Source organism: Marmota marmota, unplaced genomic scaffold (assembly GCF_001458135.2).
Source record: "Marmota marmota marmota unplaced genomic scaffold, marMar, whole genome shotgun sequence".
Taxonomy (NCBI): domain Eukaryota; kingdom Metazoa; phylum Chordata; class Mammalia; order Rodentia; family Sciuridae; genus Marmota; species Marmota marmota.
In genome coordinates this window covers 5166115-5174990 of record NW_026000241.1, presented here as the reverse complement: position 1 = coordinate 5174990, position 8876 = coordinate 5166115, and the positions used below count along the sequence as shown (strand labels likewise).

The 8876-nt window shown below is 46.7% G+C and overlaps 1 pseudogene; it reads right to left on the bottom strand.

Moving 5' to 3' along the window:
- Window positions 1–248: 248 nt before the first annotated feature.
- On the bottom strand, window positions 249–2060 carry LOC107145589 (annotated as a pseudogene).
- Window positions 2061–8876: the final 6816 nt, after the last annotated feature.

The window sequence follows — 8876 nt, the reverse complement described above, 5'->3', positions numbered from 1 at the left end:
GCATAAATACCATGTAGTTTGGTCATATCAGAGCCATGACAAATTTCTATCCAAAGATACAGATTAAAAGATCTGTATTTACTTTTTTTTTTTAGTTGTAGATGGACACAATACCTTTATTTATTTTTATGTGGCGCTAAGGATTGAACCCAGTGCCTTACATGTGCTAGGCAAATGCTCTATCACTGAGCTATAACCCCAGCTCTGTATGTACAGTTTATTCAAGAGTCATTTGGAAAAATGAGGTCAAAAACAAACTTTATTTACATAGGGATAATAAGGATATCAACAACTCAAATACTGAATACTTCAGTTTTGGGTTAACTAGAAGTCCGTGATTCGTCAATCCTGTTTTATAGAAGCAGTGCAAAATCACATTTGGTATTTTCCCTCAGTTCTCTGGTATTGAAGTTTGCAAAGATTCAGAACACTTTAAAGGTTGCTGAACAGCAATAGAAATGAGATGATGTACTTAGAAGTCAGTCTCTCACAAAAAAGACATTATCTCCAAGTTCTGTTAAAGCCCCAGCCAGTAAGGCCCATAAGGGAATGAAAACATAAGACAGATTCATGGTAGTAAACTGTTCCAGTTTAGCACAGAGTGCCAGGCAGAAGGCTAATTTAAGTAACATCGCAATGAGGTACCAGGCTTTTTTTTTTTAATATTGTGTGATCCATGTCGAGGGTCAAAGCCAGACTTACATGGCCCAGCCATTTTCACAATCAACATGACAAGGAGGAGAGTGTCAAACATCCAGAATGAATATGAGGAACGAGTTCCAAGGTGCCTTCTCATCAACACCAACATGATCAAGAAGAGTAAGGTGAAGAGCCAGGTAAGCAGAACTCTCTGAGCCAAGGATATTCTCATTTAAACAGTTTAAAGAGACTGTTGCAGGGTTGAAAAAAGGAAAATATGCCCCACATCAGTGACACAGGAGCCCAGCTTGACATTTACATCTTCATGGATCTAATCAGCCATATTTGCTTGCTATTTTCCTTTCTTCTCAATGGACAAGTGTGCACTCCAAAATTTGCTTAACATAGTTTCCACTTAATGTGGTTATTTCTAGTATCTGGCAGCGCCCGCTGGCCGGAGAGCGGAAAGGGCCGCGAAGATCAGTAAATTCACCAGTCTGGATTCTTGTCCTTTTCCACACTTTCCCCCCCATTAAACTCAGAACCTGTCACATGATAATTCAGAAAGAGGTTCAGTTCTCATGATTCTGCAATTCTACTCCTGGGTACACACTCAAAAGAATTGAAAGCAGGTGTTCAAACAAATATTTACACACTCAAGTTCACGGCAGCACTACTCACAATAGCCAGAAGGGGGAGACAGCCCAAATGGCCCAACAATAGATGGGTAAGCAAAGTGTGTCCTCCCACCTGTGGAGTATTACTCAGCCGTGAACAGGCACAGAGCACCAACAGACTACAGTGTGAGTGGACCTGGAAAACATGACACCAACTGAAAGAAGCCAGACATGAAAGGCCACGTGTGTGTGACCCCATTACATGGACTGCCCAGAACAGGCAAGTCCACGGACAGAGCAGAGCCACGGGGACAGAAGTACAGCGAGTGACCCCTCATGGGGATAGAGTTTCTTTGGGGCTGATGGGAATGTTCTGGAACTGGATAGAGATTGTACAATTGTGAATGTCCCGATGCCACAGCATCGGTCACTTTAAAGCGGTTAGGTATCTGTCCTGGTCTCTCACTCCAACTAAAGGGTTCTCACATGGTCAACAACAACCTGGGACTTTTCTTCTTCTGGACTCTTGTAGCGAGTTGGCATGTAGAGCCCCATGTGGGCATGAAAAGGGGCCAGAGAGGGTAAGGAGCCTGTTCAAGGTTGCACAGCAAGGATGTGGAGCACAGCTTTGCACAGGGGATCCCCTGCCCACTCCCAGGGCCAGGCCACTGGACATGTCACCTGTGTGAGGGGCTCTGTTATGAATTTGGGGCTCTCTGCTGAGTCTGGCCCAGGGATAGACCCGTCCTCCACCCACTGGTAAGAGCTGAAGGAAGCGGGTGGGGGTAGCTGCCAGCTTTCCCCACACTGTGCCCCAACCCCCCCCAGGGGGCAGCACCTGTGTGGGGTCACCTGCTGAGTCCTGGTGCACGGAGGCCACTCTGTCAGCCTCTGGCCCGTTTCCCCAAGTTTACCCCGGGGGCTGGTGGCCGCCTGCCTTGAGCTGGGTTCCCGGGAGCAGGGCGTCGTTGACCCTGACGGGCCGTGACCTGGGCTTCTTGGTCAGGAGATGTCCAGGCGGGCTCCAGGCTTCACCCGGCCACAGTCCCCGGCACCTCTGTGAAGTGTCCCTGTGGGCGGCAGGGACCACCTGTAGCTGGGCAGCAGGGGGGCTTTTACAAACTGTGACCTTTCTGAGCCTCAGTGTCCCCATCTGTCACCATCAGGCGTCAGTGAGAATCCCCAGGAGACGGTCCAGCAGGGTCTGGGGACCCAGCCTCCTTCCTGCCCCCAGGCGCCCGAGCAGCCATTTCTTACCTGTGAGCGCCCCCTGGTGGCCAGGACTGGCGGGGCCCTGTGGGCTGTCTGCACGGCCCTGTCCCCAGCCCTGTCCTAGCCCGCGCTCTGCAGTGACAAGGGCAGGAGGGAGGTCACCTCCGGGAAACTTCTAGGAAGACGCAGGCAAAAGTGGACCAAGTGGCGGCTGTGCGGTGCGGCTGAGTGTGTGGGAGGGCGGTGACATGTGAATTGAGCCCTAACACCAAGAGGACCCCGGGAGGGGGCCAGGAGGGGAGGGGAGACCTGGGGGGCCTCTGGGGACAAAGCTGTGCTGGAGAGCAGGGAGGCACAGGACCTGGGCTGCCTTAGGCCGCCGTAAAACACTGGTTTGGGGCCCTCCTGTATGGCCACAGGGGACACTAGTCTTGTTTTGCATCCTTTTGAGTTTTATATATGTAATGGGGACAGTGTCTTTCTGTGATCTACTTGTCATTTGTCTGCTTGGCACTGGGGCCTGAATCCAGGGGCTCCTTCCTGAGGAGCAGCATCCTGACCCTTTTTGTTTTGTTGTTTGAGTCGGAGCCTTGCTCAGCTGCCCAGGCGGCCTTCAACTTTCAATCCTCCTGCCTCAGCCTCCCGCCTCCTGAGGTGCTGGGGCTTTGGAGCCTTCGTGCTCCCAGCCTAAGAGCAGGCCCCAGACGAGGGCTGAGCCCGCAGCCCCGGGGGTGCAGACCGACTGCAGAGCTGCCCGTCATTCTGGAAGGTTCCCGCTGCCCCTCCCCGTCCATGGCCCCCGCACCAGCGGCCCTTCTGGCCTTGGGGGGTGGCCGTGGCTGCTGGGCTGTTGGAGGGGCTTGAGGTTCTGTGGCCGCTGCTGCCCCTGCCTGGGCCCGGCCCCTGGTGGGCACCTTCCTGTCCAGGGACCCTGTGGACACAGGCCGTCGGGGTGCCCAGGGTGGCCCTGCAGGACAGGATGTGGGGTGCGGCAGACACCACTGGGCGCGCGGGGTGCCACCCCATGTCACTGACCGTCTCCCCACTGGCCGGCGCGGGTGTCTCCCAAGTGCAGCCCTCGAGGCGCTGAGCGGTTTGAACCTGTCCTTCTGAGCTCGCTTCAAGGGTGGACGGGACCGAGGTGCCACCCGGGGCAGGAGGGAAGGAGAGTGCACCCATCGTCACGCCCACCGGCCTCTGCCTCCTGTCCTGCACCTCCTGGTGCCAGGACACCATCGCGGTACTCGCCCCGCCCGTCGGCACTCCTGACGAGGGGGACCGTTGGCCCTGGGAAGTCGCCGCCTTCTGTTCCTCTGTCTTGTTTGAGGTGCTGGGGACGGAACCCTGGGCCTGGCACATCCTGGGCGGTCACCCTGTCGCTGAGCCACTCCCAGTCCCCACGTTCAATGCGTTAAAGTTTGGGGGGTGACGTCCTGCTGTAAGGCGCAGAGCATTAAGTTACAGGTCAGCCAACCGTGAAGCGATTGCCACAACTCGGTCAAGAAATAGAACTGGACCAGACTCCGTGGTTCAGCCTGTCTTCCCAGCAACTGAGGAGGCTGAGGCAGGAGGATTGCAAGTTCAAGGCCAGCCTCAGCAACTCAGCAAGACCATGTCTCAAAATAAAAAAGGGACTGGAGATTCCACAGAATCTCGACAACAGAGACGTGGCCAGGCCTCAGGGGGCTGCCCCCGTCTGCAGACGGTCACCTGAGGGCTTCTCTCCAGGTGGCAGGAGCTCTCCCCAGAGTGTCCCCCCGGAACACCGTCAAGAGCACACAGACCGCCCAGGCCACCCGGCCCGCGACCCCGTTCAGTTACTAAGCTGCTGCAGCCTGCCCTTCCCAGTCTGTGTCCACCCTCGTCCCACAGCATCTGGCGGGAGGGCCAGCGGAAGGTGCCTGGGTACATAGGTCAGATTTCCCCTGGGTGACAAGGACAGGGAAGAAAGGCACAGTGCCGGTCAGTTCCCTCCAGATGTGCCCCCGCATCAGTTATTTATGTGTAAGTGGCCGAGAAGAGAAAGTGTGTGTGTGACAGAGGCCAGTAAACCCAGGACCAGGGCTGGCTCAGTGGCAGAGCGCCACCTGGCACGTGTGAGGCCCTGGGTTCCATCCTCACACCACATATAAGTAAACAGATAAAAATAAAGGCCCTCAACTACTAAATTTTTTAAAAATGATAATGGCTATTTGTATTGGTCACTATTAATCCACTTTAAAGCCACATGACCGTCGGTTTGATAGTGTCTCAGAAATAACCAGGTGGATCATTAGAGCAGAACAGGCAGAAAGTCAGCCCTGAGTCTGAGGAGCGCGGTGTGTGCTGTAGAGACGGCTGTGTCCCACTGCAGACTCACTCACAGAACCCTAAGCAGATCTAAATATGCCCAGATGTGCTTCACCCTCTATCGAAGTTCCGACTTCATTTGGTTGACTTGATCTGCCTGATTTTAAAAATTTGTTCTAAGTAGCTATTATGACAGTAGAATGCATTTTGACACATCAAACATAAATGGATACAACTTCTCATTCGTCTGGTTGTACATGATGTAGAGATACACAGGTCACGTAATCATTCCTACCCCCAGGCTCCCTCCCCTCCCTTCACTCCCCTGTGTCTAATCCAAAGTACCTCTATTCTCCCCTTCCCCTTATTGTGAATTAACATCTGCATATCAGAGAAAGCATTCGGCCTTTGGTTCTTTCAGATCCGCTTATTTTTCTTAGCATAGTATTCTCCAGTTCCATCCAGTTACCAGCAAATGCCATAATTTCATGCTTCTTTAAGGCTGAGTAATATTCCATTGTGTATATATACCACAGTTTCTTTATCCATTCCTCTGTTGAAGAGCAGCTAGATTGGTTCCATAGTTTAACTATTGTAAATTGAGGTGCTACAAACATAGATATGGTTGCGTCACTGTAGTATGCTGGTTTTAAGTCCTTTGGATATAGACCAAGGAGTGGGATAGCTGGGTCAGATGGTGGTTCCATTCCAAGTTTTTTGAGGAATCTCCATACTGCTTTCCAGAGTGGTTGCTCCAATTTGCAGTCCCACCAGCAATGTATGAGTGTGCCTTTTCCCCACATCCTGGCCAACATTTATTGTTGTATTTTTGATGATTGCCATTCTGACTGAAGTAAGATGGAATCTTAGTACAGTTTTGATTGCATTTCTTTAATTGCTAGAGATGTTGGACACTTTCCCATGTATTTGTTGATGGATTGTATTTCTTCTGTGAAGTGTCTGTTCAGTTCCTTAGCCCATTTATTGATTGGGTTATTTGGTTTTTTGGTGTTAATGCTCTATCAGAGGTGCATGTAGTAAAGATTTTTTCCCATTCTTTAGGCTCTATCTTCATGTTATTCTTTCCTTTGCTGTGAAGAAGCTTTTTAGTTTGATCCCATCCCATTTATTGATTCTTGATTTTACTTCTTGCACTTTAGGAGTCTTGTTAAGGAAGTCAGATCCTAAACCAAAGTGGCAGAGATATGGGCCTACTTCTTCTTCTATTAGGTGCAGGGTCTCTGTTCTAGTGCCTAAGTCTTTGATCTACTTTGAGTTGATTTTTGTGCAGGGTGAGATAGGGGTTTAGTTTCATTTTGCTACACATGGATTTCCAGTTTTCCCGGCACTATTGTTGAAAAAGCTATTTTTTTCTCCACTGTGTGTTTTTGCCACCTTTGTCTAGTATGAGATGACTGTGTTTATGCAGGTTTGTCTCTGTGTCTTCTATTCTGTACCATATGTCTGCATGTCTATTTTGGTGCCAATACCATGCTGATTTTGTTACTGCAGCTCTGTAGTGTAATTTAAGGTCTGGTATTGTGATGCCTCCTGCTTTACTCTTCTTGAGGATTGCTTTCACTATTCCCAGTGAATTTCATGATTGTTTTTCTATTTCTATGAAGAACGTCATTAGGCTTTTAATAGGAATTGCATTAAATTTGTATAACGCTTTTGGCGGTACGGCCATTTTGACAATGTTAATTCTGCCTATCCAGGAGCATGGGAGACCTTACCATCTTCTAAGGTCTTCTTCAATAGTTTTCACTGTAGAGGTCTTTCTTTCTTTTTTTTTGTTGTTGTTAGATCTCAAATTTTTTCTTTGAGGCTATTGTGAATGGGGTAGTTTTCCTAATTTCTCTTTCAGTGGATGTATAGGAACACACTTGATTTATGGGTGTTAATTTTATATCCTGCTACTTTGTGGAATTCATTTATTAGTTCTAGAATGTTTTTGGTAGATCTTTTTGAATCTTCTAAATATAGAATAATGTCATTGGCAAACTTTCCTATTTGTATCCCTCTAATTTCTTTCTTCTAATTGCTCTGGCTAGAGTTTCAAGGATGATATCGAATAAAAATGGTGAAAGAGGGCATCCTTATCTTGTTCCAGTTCTTAGAGGAAATGCTTTATATTTTCCTCCATTTAGAATGATGTTGGGGGCTGGGGCTGGGGCTCAGTGGTAGAGAGCTCACCTAGCATGTGTAAGGCCCTGGGTTTGATCCTCAGCACCACATAAAAATAAATAAACAAAATAAAGGTATGTGTCCAACTACAGCTAAAAAAAAAAAAATGTTAAAAAATAAAGAGGGGCTGGGGATGTGGCTCAAGTGGTAGCACGCTCACCTAGCATGCGTGAGCCACTGGATTCGATTTTCAGCACCACATAAATGTAAAATAAAGATACTGTGTCCACCTTAAAAAAAAATGATGTTGGCCTTGGGCTTAGCACAGATAGCATTTACAATGTTGAGGTATATTCCTACTATCCCTAGTTTTTCTCATGTTTTGAACATGAAGGGGTGGGGGTATTTTGTCAAATGCTTTCTTTGAAATCTATTGAGATAATCATACGATTCTTGTTTTTAAGTCTATTGATGTGATGGATAACACTTATTGGTTTCCTTATGTTGAATCAACCTTAAAAACCAACCCATTTGATTGTAATGCACTCTCTTTTTAATATATTTTTGTATGTGATTTGCCAGAATTTTATTGAGAATTTTTGCATCTGTGTTCATCAGGGATGTTGTCTTAAGGTTTCTTTCCTTGATGTGTCTGTGTCTGATTTTAGGGTCAGAGGGATATTAGCCTCATAGAATGAGTTTGGAAGGGTTCCTCTTTTTCTATTTCATGGTATAAATGTTCTTTGAAGATCTTTGAAAGCCTTGATGTATGATTCCCTCATGCAGTATGAAATGTCCTTCTTTGTCCCTTCTGATTAACTTTGGCTTGAAGTCCACTCTAACTGATATGAGGGTAGAAACCCCTGCTTGTTTACACAGTCGATGTCAGTGACATATTTTTTCTCATCCTTTCACCTTCAGCCTGTGGATGTCTTTGCCTATGAGATGAGTCTGTTGAGACAGCTATTGTTGGGTCTTGTGTTTTAATCCAATCTGCCAGTCTATCTATGTCTTTTGATCGATGAGTTTAGGACATTTATATTCAAGGTTATTATTGAGATATGATTTGTGTTCCTGGTCGTTTTGGTTTATTTCTAGTTTTTAATTAATTTATTTTAAGGTTCTTTTTTTTTTTTTTAGTTGTAGATGGACACAATACTGTATTTTATTTTATTTTTTTTTATTTTTACATGGTGCTGAGGATTAAACCCAGTGCCTCACACATGCCAAGCAGGCTCTCTACCACTGAGCAACAACTATAGCTGCTTACTTCTAGTTTTAATTTAAATTAGTTTCTCCTCTGATTGACTATTCCATTAGTGTAGAGACTCCCTTCACTGGTTTTCACTTTTTTTTTTTTCATTTAATCTTCATGGAATATTTTGTTGAATATTCTGAAATGCAGGCTTTCTGGTTGTGAATTCCCTTTTTTTTTTTTTTTTTTTTAAAGAGAGAGTGTGAGAGAGAGAGAGGGAGAAGAGAGAGAGAGAATTTTTCAATATTTATTTTCTAGTTCTCGGCGGACACAACATCTTTGTTTGTGGTGCTGAGGATCAAACCCGGGCTGCACGCATGCCAGGCGAGCGCGCTACTGCTTGAGCCACATCCCCAGCCCGTGAATTCTTTTTAATTTTTGTTTATCATGGAAGGTTTTATTTCATCTTCAAACCTGAAGCTTAATTTTGCTGATATAGGATTCTTGCTTGGCACCATTTCCTTTCAGAGCGTGGTGTCTGTTACTCTGGGACCTCCGAGCTTTGAGAATCTGGGTTGGGAAATCAGCTGGGGACCAGTACAGATCTGATAATTTTCTCTTGCAGCCTTTAGAATTCTATCCTTAATTTTCAGGTTGGGCATTTCCATTATCATGTGACTTTGTGTGGGCTGTTGTAATTTTGCACATTTGGGGTCCCGTAAGCTTCCTGTATTTGATTTTCCATTTCATTCTTTAGATTTGGGAAATTTTCTGACATCATTTCACTGAAAAGATTG